Raw genomic sequence first — 20510 nt, forward strand, 5'->3', positions numbered from 1 at the left:
TATTTACAAGTTGGCCTGGTTTCCTTTGGCAGAGGAAAATTCTGGCAGCTATTCTCCAAGTGCCTGCCAAGTTTCTTATCAAGAGTCAGCGTGTTTACAGTCCATTGCCGGAGCAACCAGGAGTCTAAAGAATGGTCAAGAGTTACTCACGAAAATCCAAATCCTTTTCAAGTGTGGACCCTGATTTACTGGCATGTCAGTAGAAGGGATCTTTTTTCCCTTCAAAATTTATTTATGCCTCTTTGTACCTTTCACCTCCAACTTAAGCAGAACTTTTACCATGCTGACAGAGGTAACCCCTCAAGTAGTGTATGGATGGTTAGCATGGATTTTTTTTTATTAAAGTTAAATATAGTTTATCTGCAATTGTGCATTGAATAATTTCCCTTTTTGTCACGTTTTACATTATAATTTGGTAGCAACCTTTGGGGAGCCTCAAAATCCTGTAGCAATAGCTTCATTCAGATGTATAAGCTGCACTTAAAGTTTGGAATTGCAGGATTCCAATGGTAAATGGTATGCAAACACAATTATTTTGAAAATTGCCATTTCCCAACCACATAATTAGATCAGACTCCCCAGCCTTACCTATTAAAAGGAAACTAGTCTAGTGAAGAGAAGGACCAGGGGAGACATGATAGCAGATTTCCAATACTTGAGGGGCTGCCACAGAGAAGAGGGGGTCAAGCTATTTTCCAAAGCACCTGGAGGCCAGACAAGGAATAATGGATGGAAACTGGAGTGATTCAACCTAGAAATAAGGAGAATTTTTCTGACAGTTAGAACAATCAACCAATGGAACAGCTTGTCTTCAGAAGTTGTGGGAGCTTCATCACTGGAAGCTTTCAAGAGCAGACTGGGCTGCCATTTGTCAGAAATGGTGTAGGGTCTATTGCTTGGGCAGAGGATTTGACTAGACGATCTAAAAGGTCCCTTCCAACTCTGTTAATCTGTTAAAAACTCTATTAAGATGTTGCCTTCATGTCATTACTATCCCATGACTGAGATGGACTTAAATCATATTTATCAATACTATTATAAAAATGGTATAGGCAGTTCTTGACTTATAATAGTTCACTTAGTGACCATTTAAAGTTACAACGAGACTGAAAAAAGTGATTTATGACCATTTGTCACACTCACAACCATTGCAGCATCCTCATGGTCACATGACCAAAATTTAGATGCTTGGGGACTGATTCATATTTATGACAATTGCGGTATCTTGCGGTCATGCGATCCCCTTTTGCCACCTTCTGACAAGCAACTGGGGAAACCAGATTCACTTAACAATTGTGTTGCTAATTTAACAACTGCAGTAATTCACTCACCAACTGTGGCAAAAAAGGTAATAAAATGGGGCAAAACTCACTTAACAACTGTCTCATTTAGCAACAGAAAGGTTGGACTCAATTGTTGAGGACTACCTATAATGCCTCTTCTATTGAAAGCAAAATGCAGAGGGTAATATGATTATTTTTTCTGTCATGTCATGTTTGTTTTGTCCCCTCTCATCCTGGACATAAACTGTTTCAACTTCTACCCTCAAAACGACGCTATAGAGCACTGCACACCAGAACAACTAGACACAAGAACAGTTTCTTCCCGAACACCATCACTCTGCTAAATAAATAATTCCCTTAACACTGTCAAACTATTTACTAAATCGGCACTACTATTAATCTTCTCATCGTTTCCATCACCCATCTCCTTCCACTTATGACTGTATGACTGTAACTTTGTTGCTTGTATCCTTACAATTTATATTGATATTGATTGTTTCCTGATTGCTTATTTGTAGCCTAAGACTATCATTAAGTGTTGTATCATTAAGGGTTAAATTTGTACCCTATGACTATCATTAAGTGTTGTAAGTGTTGTACCTTGATGAAGGTATTTTTTCTTTTATGTATACTGAGAGCATATGCACCAAGACAAATTCCTTGCGTGTCCAATCACACTTGGCCAATAAAAAATTCTATTCTATTCTATTCTATGTGATGTCTCAAACTGCAACTGATAACTTAAAGATGGCCAAAAACTGAAATGAAGAAGAGCTATTGTGGATGCTAGATTCAGAGAAAGAAAGGTAAGGGAAAAATGGCTAGAAAGCAAAAATGGAATTAGGCCACTGATTTAAAATGATTGGAGAGGATTTGGCATAGCTGTTACTATGCAGGAAGGAAGGCAACAAGGTATGGGATTAGTAGGCTTGGTGCAGTTCCCCAGGGAGGCAGAAGAAGATGCAAAGACCCAAGTAGAAGATCAAAGTTTTGTTAGCTGTGAAAAGTTGCTAGCTAAAATTTTAATTGAAGCCCTTGATTAACTCTTTGGGGAATTTACTAATAACTACACAGCAATAGCTTAAGGTAGAAATACTGATAAAGTAGCTGAAGCTTGGCTGCACAGGCAAGGAAATAGTTAATCTCCAAAAGAGAACACAATTAGGTTATAAATCAATTCACTGAACTCCACAGTCTTCTGAAGTCAGAAGCAGGAAGGAGGGGGGGGCTTAGCTTTTTTAACTGAATGCCATTCGCCTATATAGTCATGCATGGCTGAAAGAGAAATAAAATCTTTTCTATCTTTTAAATATTATGATTTTTTTAAAAAAAGTCAACTGATGAACAAGGAAGTGTTTGTGCTCTGTGTTTTATCTTTTCAGTTCTAAAGAACTCCCTCACAACATTGGTTTGTGGAGGAAAAGGAAAAGAAAACACTTCTCTTTATGTAAAGGTTGAAATGTTTCAGGTATCAACTAGTCTGACATTTTTATGATATATATATATATATGGTCTTTGGTTATTCGGGTTTTCTCCCGTGTAAAATTGGAAGTGTCTTGGCGATGTTTCGACAAAGTCTCATTTGTCATCTTCAGGCTTCAGCTTCGTGCTTCTGGGAGCAATGTGTGATTGCAGCTGTTTCTTCCTTTTTAACTGCTAGTGGTTTTTTTTAAAAAGTTCTGGTCTTTTTAAAGTCAATATCGTGTCCTGTGGCTTTAAGGACACGACATTGACTTTAAAAAGACCAGAACTATCGCCAAAACTGAACACTTTAACAACAGAATAATCAGAGAAGCCATCGAGATAGAAAAACGCCCACACAGCATGAACAAACGAGATGATACCTCCCGCCTACCAGCCATTTGGAAACCCGCCCTTATTGACAAACGAGTCCCTAACATGAGGAATGACACCAGACCCACACTCACGAGGTCCACACAGGATGTCATCACCACACATCCACCCAGAAAGCAGACCCAAATCCACACTAATCATGAAGCACAATCAAGGACCAGAAGCCAGACTGCAGCTGCAACATTAGCCATTTCAAACCCCTCCAATCCATACATGCAGCAGACAGACACCCACTATGAAGATGTAGCACGACCACAAACACGAAGCCAAACAACAGCAATGCAGCTCACCAGCTCAAATCCCCCTGCAACTCAGACTAATCTGAGCACAACCAAGCCCCCACCCAAACAGGACACACCCCCAGCCAATCAGAGCACAAAAAAACCCCATCCAATCAGAGCACAGCCAAGCTCCCTCCCAATCAGTTCAAACCCCCACTAGCAGTTAAAAAGGAAGAAACAGCTGTAATCACACATTGCTCCCAGAAGCACGAAGCTGAAGCCTGAAGATGACGAATGAGACTTCGTCGAAACGTCGCCAAGACACTTCCAATTTTATGTGGGAGAAAACCCGAATAACCAAAGACCTACATACAAACACCCGCGAAAACCTCAGAAAACAAATATATATATATAGATATAAACATACATATACATATATACATATATATATATACATACATACATACATACATACACACACATACATACTTGCTTACACACACACACATATCAGAGATGGTATTCAGCAGGTTCTGACCAGTTCTGCAGAACCGGTAGGGGAAATTTTGAGTAGTTCGGAGAACCGGTAAATACCACCTCTTACTGGACCCGCCCCCATCTATTCTCTGTCCCAGCTGATCAGGAGGGAATGTAGATTTTACAATATTCTTCCCCTGGAGTGGGGTTGGAATGGAGATTTTACAGTAACCCTTCCCTGGAGTGGAGTGGGAATGGAGATTTTACAGTATCCTTCTCCTGCCACACCCACCAAGCCAAGCCATGCCATGCCCACCAAGCCACGCCCACAGAACCGGTAGTAAAAAAATTTGAATCCCACCACTGATATCAGATCTGTAGTATTAATTAAACTCCTGCCTGGGATGGTTTGTTTTATATTGCATGTGTGCTTTTCAAGCTCCTAATTGTCTTTGAAAGTATATAAAGTCTTTTGTAGTGACTAGTAGTGTGATGTAAATCTAATCATGGATCATTTGAGATGAAAGCAGATGGTACTTCTGGAAGCCATATACAAAGCAAAATACAAAGATTACTAACTCCTAGTCTGTTGGGCAGCAATAACTGAGAATAATTTTGCAGTTGCTACTCCTCTGTTCGAATAAATTCAAGGATAAAATTTAAGTTTATAAATATGATCCCAGACATATCTGATCTCAGGAAGGAAGAAGAGATAAAATGAGAATGATACCTGATTGAAACCTAGTGAGTGGATTTGAAATTTGCTTCTGGAAAATAGTCTTCTCTTCACTGCATTGAAATCTTTCATTACTTGATTTTTTTCTTTTATTTTTTTCAATCATTTCATATATAAATAATTGCATCTAATCTCAGTTTGTTTTTCTGACCTATAAAAACTATTGTTCCTTTGTTACAGATTAGTGTGGAGATGCCTTCTTACAATTATGTTCTACTGATACTTGTCCTTCAATTCCCTAATTGCTTTCCTTTCCTATAAAAAAATACATTGTTTGGATCTTTTTTGTTCTCAGGGCATTTTAGAATTTCTTTTGAATCTTTTTGTTCTTTTGCTGATTTTGAAATACCTTACTATGAAATGATCATGGACTCTTACATGCTCCCCACACAATTCTTTTTACATCAATTGGACTCTATATGCTTATGTTGGAATACGGTTTAAGTCACCTCAGCTCAGATTTTCAAAAGTTTCCTTTTTAGTACAGCATCATTCCTTTTATCAAGTACTATATTTCATATTTTAAATGTTTTTGTTTTGTTCTGGTTTCTATTGCTATTGTTTATGTTTAGATTTGTATGTGTTCAAGTAATGCCTTTAACTGTAAGTCACCTAGAACATATGTTCTAAATAGAGTAAACAAGTAAATAAATATTTCTGCAAAGCTAGTGATAATACAATATCATTGCTTCACACCAGAGCTCTTTCTAATGTATAAACTATGCAAGGTGTTGCTAATGCACTAATTTGACCATTGTTGTTGCCTGAAGCAATATGTAGGTAAACGCTCTTCTCCCTGGCATCATCAATTTAAAAAGTCATCTTACTAATTTAAATCTTCAGCTGAGTATTGTTGAATAGAAAGACCACTTCTGATAGGTGTATAACCTCCTACCCATGGTGGCTCTGTTCATAGAATTCCCAGGTGATGCAAGATGAATATGAGTGATATTTTTACTAAATATCTTCTGAAGCCATGTACAAGCCTTAGGTTTGAATCCCCAGATTGTATAGCAACACCGTACTTACTGCATTTAGTGAGTGTCCTTCATTGGGAGACAGAACTGTGGCTAAACATAATAAAACAAAGACAAGTATGCATTAAACTCATTTTATTTATTTTATAGGTAGGGATATATCCTTCATAAATAAAGATTTAATTTCACATAATAGCATAAAAAGAGGGGGGACCGTAGGAAAGGGAATTTTTTAATCTGATAATCTTTAATTTCAACTAACTTCTTCCCCTGTTGCAATTTACCTTTCCTTCCAAGCTGTATTTCTCCAATTACTGATCTGTCCCAGGCCTAGTCTCTGGTTTCTGTTTCTGCCAAATTCTGTGATAAAATACCCTGAAGCACTGGTGGGCTTTTGTTTTGTCTCACAGCCTCTTGAATTGTTTAGGCTGCAGAAAACAGTTTCTTGGCATCCAACTGTGACAGCCGTCAAAACTGTATAATCTTTACTCATCTGTAGTTACCAAGTATACTACGAGGAGATGAGATAAACCAAAACATTGAACTTCTTAAAATAAAAGCTCTTTTGCTCCGTTATAGGCAATTCCAGCCTGGAAAGAATTTCAGAAGGCAATTGGATATTATGGGGCATAAATTGTTACAAAAAGGAAGGAGTGGTTCCTGAAAAATGCCAGAACAAATGCAGGCAGTGCCCCATTTTGTAAATGTTTTTACTGTAACAAACAGCCAAAATCCACTGGCATTTTGGCCATACACTCTTATCCTGCACAATGTTCCAAAATATATGGCAAATACTAGATGTGTCCTGAGTTACGGAGAGAAAACGTAGAATCCTAGGGCAGAAGGGACCTTCTAGTTCAACACCCTGCTCAAGCAAGAGATCCGATACCATTTCAGATATGTGCTTGTCCAATATCATCTGAAAAAAAAATCCAGTGATATTTTTACTGTTCAATTTCTGAAGACAAGACTGATATTAAGTTCCTCTCTGTCCACATTTTGTCCCTTGTTGATCCTCTTATGTTCCTCTACGTCTTACAGTGTGCTATAGAATATCATGGAAAATGTCCCAGGTACATAGTAGCACATATAGAAGTCAAAGACTTTTTAAAGCCATGTTAAATGTATCTCATCCTTTTACACAGAGAGTATAGCATCTCTCTGACAGCTGAGTTGCCCGATCCCAGCTGAATTGCCTAATCATCAGAGGCTTTTTTTTCTTTTAAAGGCAAAAAAATGCTTTTAAAGGAAAAGAAAAGCCTTTGACGATCAGGCAACTCAGCTGGGATGGTCAGAGGAGCCTTTTAAAAGCATTTTTTCTTTGGCCGAAGAGGTTGTAAAAAAATGCTTTTAAAAGTTTAAAAAAAATGTTGGCCATGCCCACCCAGTCAGATTAAAAAAAACTCACCAAGCCACACCCACAGAACCTGTAGTAACAAATTTTACATTTCACCCCTGGACCAAACCAAAAAAAATGATAACTGAACAGATGAAAGAAGTTGGGCCTGAGCACACCGAAGCCCCCATCCTTCAAGTCCCATCAATAGCTACCAAGTTTAAAAATCAACAGGGCAAGAGTAGCTACCAGTCATGTGAAACAACAAAGCAAGAACTTTTGGAAAGAAAAAGGGGTCCTGAAGCCTTCCCACTTTTTGACTTGTCTTTGGATCCAGACTTAATAGCTTCCATCCCTCTGGCTTGTGCATGGCAACCTAGTTGAGAAGGGCTAGTGTGGATGAGTATGTACGTGCGAGTGAAAAAAAAGCAAATGTACATTGCAATTCATAAAGTCATTTTTGCATGTATTTGCATACACACACACACACTTCTACAGTACTTGAGCATCTCTTTTGCTTCAATGTTCTTCATTATTTAGAACAGAGGTGTCAAACTCAAGGCCTGGGGGCTGGATCTGGCCCACGGGGTACTTAGATCTGGGCCATGGAACCATCCTGCAAACAGTGAAGAACTGGCCCACAGTTCCTCTGCCAGCGAAAACAGAGCTCAGGAGGGCTATGAGCAGCCTGCCTGGGCTCCGTTTTTGGACATGATGGCCTCCTGCAGCCCTCTGCCAGCGAAAACAGAGCCTGGACCAGCCACGCACAGCCTCCCAAGCTCTGTTCTCATTGCCATAGAGCTGCAGGATATTGTCATGGCCAAAAACGGTGGCTTGATGAGTGACATCCCTGGCCCTGCCCCCCCCCCAGGTCAAACCCAACCCTAATGCGGGCCCTCAATGAAATTGAGTTTGACACCCCTGATTTAGAACCAGAGAAAATACTTCACAAATTAGTAAATGGTAGTTAGATTGGGCAACATGACCGATTGTATGAAACAAAAGATGATCTTAGGTTCTTTATCACACCATATGGACAGTATCTAAAACACCCCTTTGTGATCTTTTTTTAAAAAATAAGCAGAGGTGGAAAATGGGAACCCCATCAATAAGGGGACAGAGAAAATATAGGATACCACTATAGTGTGAAGAGCCCTAAATGTTGCTTGCTTACTAAAAATTACAAAAAAAACCCAACATTTTTCAATGAATGATTTTAATCTGTGTAGAAAATGGAAGGGGAACTGTCCATATGAGAAGAGATTTAGGTTTTCTTCCTAATCTAATGTCCTGATAGCTCTGCTCACATTTTTCCTCTTTCAGGCTACATTATATACCATGAATGAGCTAACTTGACAACAGGCCAGTAAATCAAATAAATGAAATGTTATTATCTACTTTTTATCAACAGCAAATTGTCTGATAAAGCAATCTCTTAAATTATTTCCAATTAATGTGACGATCATTTCTGATAGGCAAATACAAAGCAACTGGTGGCAAGAGAAATGATACTCAGTTCATCAATAAGTTGTAATAATAACCAGCTGTACATTTACTTCTTCATGCTGCATATTCCTGGGAGGAGCAAAAACAAGCATAACAGTATTTAACTTCTCGGGTTGAATACTAGAAAAATACCTACCATTCTCATGGGCTGGAGGAGTGAATATAAAATTCCAAACATTTAATATATATGTATTGTATATCCCACAGGATCGCTGTCAGTGAGAAATATGTCATCCAATAAGTAGGTTGTTTAGCAGATTTTTCACTCTCTGCAACAGGGAATGGAGCAAGTGCACCGACTTATAAGTAGGAAATTAAAGGACGTATTCCTGGACACTTCAAGGTAGGGCTTAAGAGTGCTATGCAGCAGATGATTCCAGGAACAAATAATCAAGGCTGTGCTTCTTATCTGAAATCCTTCTCTTTATTTCCACATGTCTATTCTTTTGTGGCTCAGTGGCTAAAATGCTAAGCTTGTCGATTGAAAATTTGGCAGTTCAAACGGTTCGAATCCCTAGTGCCATGTAACAGGGTGAGCTCCCTTTACTTCTCCCAGCTTCTGCCAACCTAGCAGTTTGAAAGCACCGTAAAAAATGCAAGTAGAAAAATAGGGACTGTTATGTATTCATGTTTGTACCTTTAAATATTTGAGCGGGAAATCAGCACGTTGCTGATTGGACGAAGCCTCCAGTAGAACTGTATAAAAGGAGAGGTTTTTCCCCCAGCCTGTTGCTGGGTTCACCCTATATTAAAGAGCTGTTGTCACTACCCTGGTCTCCAGCCTCGTTACTTCCCGAACTTAACATTGGCGACGAAGGTGGGATTTCGAGGCTAAGGAGAACCAGAACCGAGCTGAAGCACGATAGACCCGAACCCAGCAAACGCAGGGCAGAAAAACGGAGATGGCCAGTTACACTCCGCCCGCACCATTTGACCCGGCTAAGGAGAAATGGGGAACGTATATGACCCGTTTCGAAAGCTTTCTAGAAGCCAACGAACTGCAAGGAGTTCCAGATAACCGCAAAAGGGCTTATTTCTTAAGCCACTGTGGTCCGGAGGTCATTGATATCGCGGAAGACCTGGCAGAGCCAACGCCGTTGCAGTCGGTGTCATGGCCAACTCTACAGACTTTACTAAAAAACCACTTTGCACCAACGCCGTCCAAATACGTGCGGCGGTTTGAATTCGGAGAGCGAAGGCAGATGGAGGCGAAACCATCGGTGACTACATGGCCGCCCTAAGAAGCGTCAAGGACTGCGGATACGCGACCTGGGCGAGGTGCTCCTCGAGCAACTCATCCGAGGTCAAAGACATCCGTTTGCGGCGGCGGCTGCTGGCAAAGAGCAACCTGCGCTGGCCACCGCTCTGGGCGAAGCCAGAGCACATGAAATGTCCACCCAAGCGGCGGAGACACTGCAGAAGCCTGTCCCACCAAAGGCGGCGCGAAGGCAACTCGGTGCACCAGGAGGAGGTTCAGACCGAATCCGGCGGTGAAGATGAGGAAGGGTCTGCCGAACCGAGAAACGCGACAAAGGGGACAGAGATGAATGCGGAGCTGCGGTGGGCAACACCAGCGCCAACGCTGCAAGTTTAAGGCGCAACCTGCCGGCAGTGTGGGAAGAAAGGGCACCTAGCTCAAGTTTGTCGAGCGCCCAACCTTCCGCCGAAAATTCAAATCGGCCAATCAGAGCGCGGAATCGGCAAGGCGACCCGCGATTGGCCCAAACAAAAAAGGCGCGGATTCCAACCAAACAACTGTGGTCATAGGCCGCGCCTCGACCCGAGTGGAGAAGAAGATCTTCACCAAGCCAAAAATAGAGGGGGTGCGGTGCCGGCTTGAAGTAGACACGGGATCAGCGATCACCATCATGTCCTGGGACACTTTGGCGAAGTCGCTGCCATCTGTCGCGAAGCGCCACCTGCAAGCACAACGGCTACGAGTCCACGACTACCAGGGGAATCGCATCCCTGTTCGAGGGACCACCTCCGTTCGAGTCGAGTACGGTCCACACAAGAAGACCCTGCCCATCACGATCGTCGAAGGAACTCTGCCCAGTCTGTTGGGACTAGACTGGTTTCGTGCCCTGGGCATGGGAGTGACTGGCATCTACAGGAGTGACTGTAACCTGAAAGACATTCTCTTTAACGAGTTCGAAGATGTCTTCAAGGACTGCCTGGGCAAGTACAAGGGGACCCCTATTTCCTTCAACTTAGACCCCAGGTAGCCCCCATTAGGCTTAAGGCAAGGAGAGTCCTTTTGCCCTAAAACCAAAATCGATAAGGAGCTGGACAAGCTCATAAATCAGGGATTTTGGTGCCAGTCGATCACGCAAAGTGGGAGGCATGTCGTCACCCCAATAAAGCCGGACGGGTCAATTAGAATTTGTGCTGACTACAAGGCGACGCTTAACAAAGCCTTACAGAAAAGCGCTTACCCGGTTCCCGTGGTGCAACACTTACTGCACTCTTTGGGGCAAGGGCAAGTCTTCGCAAAGTTAGACTTGGCCCAGGGCTGTTCCAAAACCTAATGGAACGACTGCTGCAGGGGCTCCCAGGGGTAGTTCCCTACTTCGATGATGTCCTAATTTCAGGGGAAAACATGGAGGAATTGGGGGAGCGGTTAAGAAAGGTTTTGGGTATTTTCCGGACAGCGGATTAAAAGTCAAGGCAAACAAATGCCAGATAGGGGTCGAATCCGTCGATTTCTTGGGCTACGGATAGACAAGAAAGGAATTCACCCACTGAGAGCAAGGTTAAGGCAATTAGGAAGGCTCCAGCGCCCAAAAACAAAGCAGAGCTGCAGGCATTCCTGGGATTGGTGAATTTTTACGCGGTCTTTTTAAAGAACAAAGCAACCGTTGCGGAACCGCTGCATAGGCTCTTAGGAAAAAATACTGTTTGGTCTTGGGGAAAGTCGGAAAATAGGGCTTTTGAAGCAGTAAAGAACCTGCTCTCAAGTGATAGCCTGCTCATCCAATATCACAACTCACTACCCCTAGTGCTGGTTTGCGATGCCTCCCTTATGGGGTGGGGCTGTACTCAGCCATAGACTTCAAAGCGACACAGAAGCCCCTATAGCGTTTTACTCTAGAACGATGTCCTCCCCAGAGAGAAACTACAGCCAGCTAGATAAAGAAGCACTAGCCATTGTGTCAGGGGTTAAAAAATTCCACGAATATGTCTTTGGGCGGAATTTTGAAATCGTGACTGACCACAGACCGCTACTAGGGATACTGGCTGGCGACCGCCCAACGCCTGTGGCACTTTCGCCACGACTGACCCGTTGGACTATATTTCTAGCCGCTTATTCGTACAAGCTGCAGCATCGACCAGGAAAAGAAGTGGGGCATGCGGACGCGTTAAGCCGATGCCCACTACCAGGGCGACCGAAGACCCCACTCCGGGACGCCCATCCTACTTATTGACTCTTTGGACTCTGGCCCAGTCACATCTAAGGAAGTGGCTCGGGCATCATACCGGGACATTGTGTTAAGGACTGTACTCGGTTGGGTACAGAGAGGGTGGCCGCTGCCGGGCGAGCAGTTCAAAGAATTTGTTAAAAAGCGAGATGAGCTCTCGGCTCAAGGGGTGCCTGTTATGGGGTGATCGTGTAATAATTCCTGATAAATTAAGGGAAAGGTATTGGACCTCCTCCACGAGGTCACCCAGGGATCGTAAGGATGAAGGGTTAGCTAGAAGCTATGTGTGGTGGCCACTCATGGACGCAGAGATTGCTGAGAGGGTAGGAAATGCCAGGCTTGCCAAGAGTCAGACCTCTACCCCAACGGCCCCAGTCAGGGAATGGGAAAAGCCCCAAGGGCCTGGTCAAGAATCCACATTGATTTTGCTGGCCCCTTCCACGGCCAAACGTTCTTAGTGGTTGTTGATGCATTCTCTAAATGGTTGGAGATCATACTCATGAAATCCACTACGGCCGAAGCAGTAATCGCAGCCCTCGCCACCTATTTGCAACTCACGGGTTGCGGACACTCTGGTGTCCGACAATGAGCCTCAATTCACGGCAGCCCAGTTTGAAGAATACCTGGCAGAGGAGGGCATCCGACATGCCCTCTCTGCGCCTTTCCACCCTGCGTCGAATGGCCTTGCAGGCGTTCCGTCCGGGCGCTAAGGAGGCGTGTCCAGGCTCAAGCCAGGTGACTGGCAAACAAAGATAGACTTTTTCCTAGCCGTTCAACACAGAACCCCAAGCACGGCCACCGGGAGAAGCCCAGCCGAATTACTAATGGGACGGAAACTCCGATGCCCACTTGACCGCTTGAATCCCCATTACACACCAGAGGGTTACAAGGGGGAGCTAGAAAAGACAAGGGAAATGAGCATAGGCGACCGGGTGTGGGCCCGAAACTATGGGGACGGCCCTAGTTGGTTCGCAGGACAAATAATAAAGATAACCGGCCCAAAATCGTACGTGGTAGAGCTACCAGACAACCGAGTGTGGAGGCGCCACATAGATCAGTTAAGGAAACGAATAACTGATCAAACCGAACCAAATGAAACAGAACATGACCAATACCAATTTGAATTCACAGCTGACAATGACCGGGAGGCGCAAGACTTAGCTGAGGTCCCAGAGTTCCAGCGACGCCATCAGGTTCCCGAGGAAACAGCAGGACGGTTTCAAAATAATCCAAGGCCGGATGGCCAAGAAAAAGAGTCAGCCAATAATCCGGAGCCCGTTGGCTCAGAGAAAGAGCTGGGAGGAGAAAACAGCCCCTCCGACCAGCTCAAAACACCACCCAGAACTGAACCGCGCAGGTCAGAAAGAACTAGGAGACGCCCAGGTTATTTGCGTGACTACGTCGAAAAATAACATGTAGATAAATATGTAAATAGAGGCAAAGTGTTTTCTGGGAGGGGAGGAGTGTTATGTATTCATGTTTGTACCTTTAAATATTTGAGCGGGAAATCAGCACGTTGCTGATTGGACGAAGCCTCCAGTAGAACTGTATAAAAGGAGAGGTTTTTCCCCCAGCCTGTTGCTGGGTTCACCCTATATTAAAGAGCTGTTGTCACTACCCTGGTCTCCAGCCTCGTTACTTCCCGAACCTAACAGGGACCACCTTTGGTGGGAAGGCAACAGTGTTCCGTTACCTTTTGCATTTAGTCATGCCAGCCACATGACCATGGAGACGTCTTTGGACAGCACTGACCCACCAGCTTTGAAACAGAAATAAGCACCATCCCCTAGAGTCGGGAACAATTAGCACCTATGTGCGAGGGGAATCTTTACCTTTACCTTTTATTCTAGACTAGACTTTGGACTAGACTTTTTGTTAAAGAAAGCAAAAGAAACTAATCTAGTAGTTATTTAGAAAAATAAGAAACAAATAAATAAACAAACAAAAACAAAACACCCCAAATCCAACCCAAATTGCATTTTGCCAAAGAGGTGCTGCAATTGCCTAAAAATATTGACCTAAAGCAGACATGATTAAGTTAGATTCCTTGTCCTTTGTTCTGGTAGTTGGCCTGGCTAGAAGTATATAGGTTGAATGAAGAAGTAAGCAAAAATGGTGTGATCTTGCAAAAATGCAGGTTACCACCAGAGAGCAGTAGTGATATAAAAAATTCTGTATCTGTTTTCTGATGTGTAGTGGACATTTGCTTCTCTGCATCCCAGATCTGGTAAGTCTGATATGTCCTGGAGTCTTGTGTATTTTGTTTAAGATCCTGTAATATTGTAATGGAATAATGGAAAAGGGTGGGTATTAGGGGTGATACTTAAAGGGTTGGAAAAAATCCAGAGGATCAAACTTTGCTGCTAAATTTATATGGCTGCTCAGAGTCATTGTGTAAGTTGATTGACCATATAAATTTTAATAATAATAATGATGAAGAAGAAGAAGAAGAAGAAGAAGAAGAAGAAGAAGAAGAAGAAGAAGAAGAAGAAGAAGAAGAAGAAGAAGAAGAAGAAGAAGAATCTAAAGCAACACAGAAATTATAGCCTTATTCTTGTCCTGCAATCTGATTCCTCAATCTTATCAACTATGTTTAGAGGTGAGATGTGTACATAGGTAGAATTCTTCACATTGCTGGGAATGTTCCCTGAAATCAAACTGAGTTTTCAGTTTATAATTCAGTGTTCTCAGATATTTATTTTATTCCTAAATAGTTTCCATGTTCTCTTGGGCCCTATTCATGTCCATAAATAGAATCGTTCTTCTACCACACAACTGGCTTTTTTTCTTCCTACCATATATAACCTCATAGTTGACTACTATTAGCAATAGCAATAGCAATAGCACTTAGACTTATATATCTCTTCACAGTGCTTTACAGTCCTCTCTAAGTGGTTAACAAGAGTCAGCATATTGCCCCCAACAGGTTCTCATTTTATCGATCTCAGAAGTTTGAGAGTCAACCTTGAGCCAGTCGGGATCAAACTGCTGGCAGTGAGCTGTGAATTAACTTGCAGTACTGCATTCTAACCACTGTGCCACCACAACTCAGTGGTATCTTGGATGCCTTAGACAAGATTTTTATTCAATTTAAGGATCTCAGCTTCCTTTGGATTGTCTAAACATTTCATTTGCTTCCCAAACCTTGATTTTGGAAATACTCTTCTTTTTTTTTGCCTGCTCTATATGATTTCCATATATACTGTAAAAGTAGATTAAGCTTTTTCTGAACCATGTTCTATGCCTTTGGAAAGAACAGTGATGGCTAACCTTTTCCAGACTAAGTGCCCAAAGCACACCCAAACCCCCAAAATACAATGCACATGCGGGCCCTGTGCATGTGCCCCACCCCCCTGTGCATGCGCACACGGGTGCCCCCACATGCCTCATACATGTGTGGCAGAGACCTGATGAGCAGTTGGCTGGTGGGAAGCATGTGCACATGCATGGCAGAGCTGAACTGGGACAATGGCTCACGTGCCCACAGAGAGGGCGCTGTGTGCCACCTGTGGTACATGTGCCATAGATTCACCATCACGGGGATAGAATGATTCTCTCTGATTGCTGAATAGTCTTAATACATCGTAGCGTAATGTTGCAGAGGAGGCGTCTTTTCCCAAAATGTATTTAGTGAAAATAGCTTGTGAAATTATAAAACTTTCCACTATTACCTTTTTTCTTTTCATGATTTGACAAAAGAGTAATTAAATACTATTCTGTTTTCCAAGGGTTTTTTTTTTCATTTAATGGGTGGAATTGACCTTTTTTTAAAATGAAGTTTTATATTTTTTATCACATATCAAGGGTTGCATTATCAGAGAGCACTGACTTCCTGTTAGCATTGGAATGCAGACAAATGAACAGACGCTGCACACAAAAGATCTATTTCAAAATATTTGAGATATTTCTGAGGAGTTGAAGCTGTTCAGATGTAGACAGGAGTGGGAAAGTAAAAAAAAATAAGAGGAAAGGGGAAGAAAAGAGGAAAAGATAAAGTTTCCCTTGAGTCCACTTCTATTTATGGTGATTTCATGTACAACAGTATAAAAATTGCTTGCCATTATTATTTTTTAAAGGTGTTTTTTTTTTCAAATCCCTAGTCTAACTTATAACCATGGAATTTTCATATGGTCTTTCATTTAAATTCTAGGCACTTCCAAATTTCCTTGTGAGATCAGCCAAAATTGTCTAGGCAATTCCCTGTTACTTATGTTCAACAGCAAAATAAATAGTATTTTTGAATATATGATAAAGTATCACTGTGACATTTGCAATCAGGGAAAAGTACGTGCATTCAGCAGTATTGTATGAATCCTTGTCAATCTATCAAGGAAAGCCAAATGAGATACTTGGATGTTCGGTAAATTTCTTACAAGGAAGGCTCTCACAAGTAAAAGTTTGTACACAATTGCAACCTAAGCCATTATACTGGAGGAGATGTCTTCAAATGACCAAATTACAGCATGAGGTAGCCCTCAACTTACAACCATATCTTCCAGACAAGCTGTGATATCTTTTTGAAGACATTCCAAAGCTAGCACAGATTTACTAAGATAACACAAGTTGTTTTGAAAACCGTTTCTGCAATTCTCCAAACTGATGTCCCTTTTTGAATACTGTCCAAATACAGCACAGATAAAGCTTCAAACCGAGATAGAGTAGCTTCATCTATGGAGAGGCTTCATCTATCTAAACCTGCACTATTTTCAGAAAGTTTGGAGAACTTTGTGACTCTGAGCTATCTTCGGAGCCTTCCAGATGCATGGACTTCAACCACCAGAATTTTTAGCAGTGGCAATGCTGTAATTATGGAAAATGATTAGGGGACTGGAGGCTAAAAATGTCCTGCAACCATATGAAGAATGGTTGCAGGAATTGAGTATGTTTACTTTAACGAAAAGAAAGACTAGGGTGACATGATAGCAGTCTTCCAATATTTGAGGGGCTGCCACAAATAAGATGGGGTCAATTTATTCTCCAAAGCACCTGAAGGCAGAAAGGATGGAAACTAATCAAGGAAAGAAGTAATCTGGAACTAAGAAGGAATTTTCTGACAGTTAGAATAATTAATCAATGGAACGATTTGCCTCCAGAAGTTGTGAATGCTCCAACACGAGAGGTTTTTATGAAAAAAATGGACAATCATTTGTCTGAAACGATATAGGATCTTCTGCCTGAGCAGGGGTTGGACTAGAAGACCTCCAAGGTCATTTCCAACTCTGTTATTCTGTTAGGTCAGGAAACAGAGAGTGTATGGACCATTGGACCTCTATCCTTAGATTATAGGGTACCTTGAAAGCCTTCTTAGACCGGGATTCCCTATGCACAGTCACCCATGCCCTCGTCACTTCCCACCTGGACTACTGCAATGCTCTCTACATGGGGCTTCCCTTGAAGAGCACCCGGAAGCTCCAATTGGTTCAGAATGCGACCGCACGGATGATAGAGGGAGCAACTCGAGGCTCCCATATAACACCTCTCCTGTGCAGACTGCACTGGCTTCCGGTGGTCTTCCGGGTGCAATTCAAGGTGTTGGTTACCACCTTTAAAGCGCTCCATGGCATAGGACCGGGCTATTTATGGGACCGCTTGCTGCTACCGATGGCCTCCCATTGACCAGTACACTCCCATAGGGAGGGTCTCCTCAGGGTGCCGTCGACCAGACAATGTCGGCTGGCGACCCCCAGGGGGAGGGCCTTCTCTGTGGGGGCTCCAGCCCTCTGGAACGAGCTACCTCCAGGGTTACGCCAACTCCCTGACCTCCAGACCTTTCGACGCGAGCTGAAGATGTTTCTGTTCCATCGTGCAGGACTGGCCTAACAGTTTTTAATGGGGGTTTTTATTGGATTTTACAGTGCTCAGCCAAACTTGAATTAGTCTTTTAAAATTTGTTTTTAATTTTTGTATCTGTTGTTTTATCTGGCTGTGAACCACCCTGAGTCCCTTGGGAGAAGGACGGTATAGAAATCAAAATAATAAATAAAAATAAAAATTAAATTATAGAGTTTCCTTCTTCCTCCCCTTATTACAAAGGAGAATTTGCACCCCTTATTACTAAAGAGGATGCACCTCCTTTCTTTCTCAAGTTAAGTGGATGTTTAAGAGTATTACCAAAAGTCTTCTTCATTAACATTTGTATCCCATATCTGGGACTTCTGAAATTATATGTCTTCTTCCTGTTACAATTTCCCCTCACTATAAATTCAGTTTTTAATCAAATTCCATATCTGAGGAGAACAATTTTGTCTCTTCTTGTTATGTCTCTTGTCTAGGAATTGTGTTGGATGCTGGACCATCAGAAGTACTGAGTTGGCCAAGTGTAAAATAGAAAATTGTCTTTACAAGAAATTCTTTCAAGTATAGTAGAACTAGATTTATGAAGACATTTTTTTAAAAATGGCTAGGCAGAAGATTGCACAAATCAAAAAGAGGGCTGTGAAAATATTTACAGACCCTTCACATCCTGAACATAAACTGTTTCAACTTCTACCCTCAAAACTCCTACCCTCAAAATGACCCTATAGAGCACTGCACACCAGAACAACTAGACACAAGAACAGTTTCGTCCCGAACACGATCACTCTGCTAAGCACTGAGCAGAGCAACACTGGTCAAACTATTTACTAAATCTGCACTACTATTAAACTTCTCATCGTTCCCATCACCCATCACCTTCCACTTATGACTGTATCTTTGCTGCTTGTATCCTTACAATTTATACTGATATTATTTCCTAATTGCTTATTTGTAGCCTATGACTATCATTAAATGTTGTATCATTAATTGTTTATTTCGTACCCTATGACTATCTTTAAGTGTTGTAAGTGTTGTACCTTGATGAAAGTATCTTTCCTTTTATGTACACTAAGAGTATATGCACCAAGACAAATTCCTTGTGTGTCCAATCACACTTGGCCAATAAAAAATTCTATTCTATTCTATTCTATTCTATTCTATTCTATTCTATTCTATTCTATTCTATTCTATTCTGCTTTCTTTTTAGTGGGAAGGTAACATTTTCCTGCCTTTCAGAATAGGCTAGAGAATTAGGATACCTAAAATGGTAATTACTAGTTCCTTGGTTTGGTAAAAATATAACATTCACATATATACAGCTTGACCTTTGAAAGTCCAACTAAATACTAATCTTTGCCTATGCAAATGCCAAGTTTTAGTTGTATGGATTGCCTAGCAGTAATATAATGGTCCGAGAGCAAGTTAGCACATTTATTTGGAGGGTAAATGTTAAAATGTCTTATTTTCAGATGTTTGCCTTTGACCATAGTTTCAGGGCACTCACTGATTAGAACATACCATAAATGAGGCTCTAATATCTTTGGTAAAAAAAAAACCTGGCAATATATTTGCTCTTAAAAAGTAATAATAACAAGCAGTCTGAAGCATAAGGGAGTCAAGTGTTCTTTCTAAATAGCATTTCTGCTATTCTAAAACTATCTTAAACTTGGATTGTGAAAAAGAAGTCAATTCATAGGTTACTTCAGGGAAATAAGGGAAGGCAAATGGCAAAACATATCATTGTATCATGATACATTTCCTGAACTTGTGTTAAACAATGGGACTCAAGCACATAAAGTCAGGGTTTGCGCTGTGAGGTCACTGCAAACCTTTCATCATTTCTCCATCATGCTGGCTTGCTGTGGACACCCATGAGAAGAGGTGACCTTGGAAGAAGAAACCCCGTGGAGGCGATTGATCCAAAATTTGGCTCATGCAAGATAACTGTTAGAAGTAAAGCCAGACTAAATTTTCTTCTTTCTCTCTTTCTCTTCTTCCCTCAACATGTGCACAAGTCTTAATTCCATTCCAAAAAGTCATGGCTTTTCCTTCCTCATTTACAGTTAATTCTTTAAACATAAAATTTGTTCTGGGGTGGGAAGGCAAAGTTATTTTTTTACTGAGGGGGGCATATCCATAATGTTAATTTCCACTATGTTGAATAGTGCCTCCTTCAGCCCTTTGCTTGTACATAGGAGATTTGATGCACTTTGCATATTCCTGCTACTTTAGACAAGGCAACACGGCCAATGTTGTACAGTACTTCTCTGAAGATGATACAGGATGGATAGCACCTCTATCACTATTAGAAGTGACTAGGAAAAGGAAGTTGTTTGAACTACCAGAAACTAAATTTGTCATATTTTTAAGGCAAAGCAAAAATATTTATTACCCTATTTTTGTTTGTTCCATTTTAATTATCTTCTCATCACAAATGCCAGATGATGGAACTGTTTGGCACAACACAAATTTGGATTCTTACATGGGTCTAGAAAAAGAGTCCCTTTTTAATCTTAAATCACAGCTTTTCTCTCTCCTACATTCATTCATATGACTATGTGATGTAGCAGGCATTGTGCTGAGTTGGGGAAAATTTACTACTCTATAAATAGTAAAACAACAACAACAACAACCTAGAATTTATAGTATCTTTTACATCTGGGCTCATGAGAGTTGCGGCTCTGCCACAAATTAATCCCCTCTGTTGTCATTGCACTGCATTGATTGATTGATTATATGCCATCAAGTCATAGTTGATTCTTAGAAACCACATAGATAGATTTTTTCCAAAACAATCTGTCCCTAACCTAATCTGTCAGGTTTTCCAATGCCTCTGTAAATATCTGCTGTTGTCATTAATGAAAGTTATTCTGCAATATGAATGTCATGTCTAAAATGATGTGAT

Source organism: Ahaetulla prasina, chromosome 3 (genome assembly GCF_028640845.1).
Source record: "Ahaetulla prasina isolate Xishuangbanna chromosome 3, ASM2864084v1, whole genome shotgun sequence".
Lineage (NCBI taxonomy): Eukaryota > Metazoa > Chordata > Lepidosauria > Squamata > Colubridae > Ahaetulla > Ahaetulla prasina.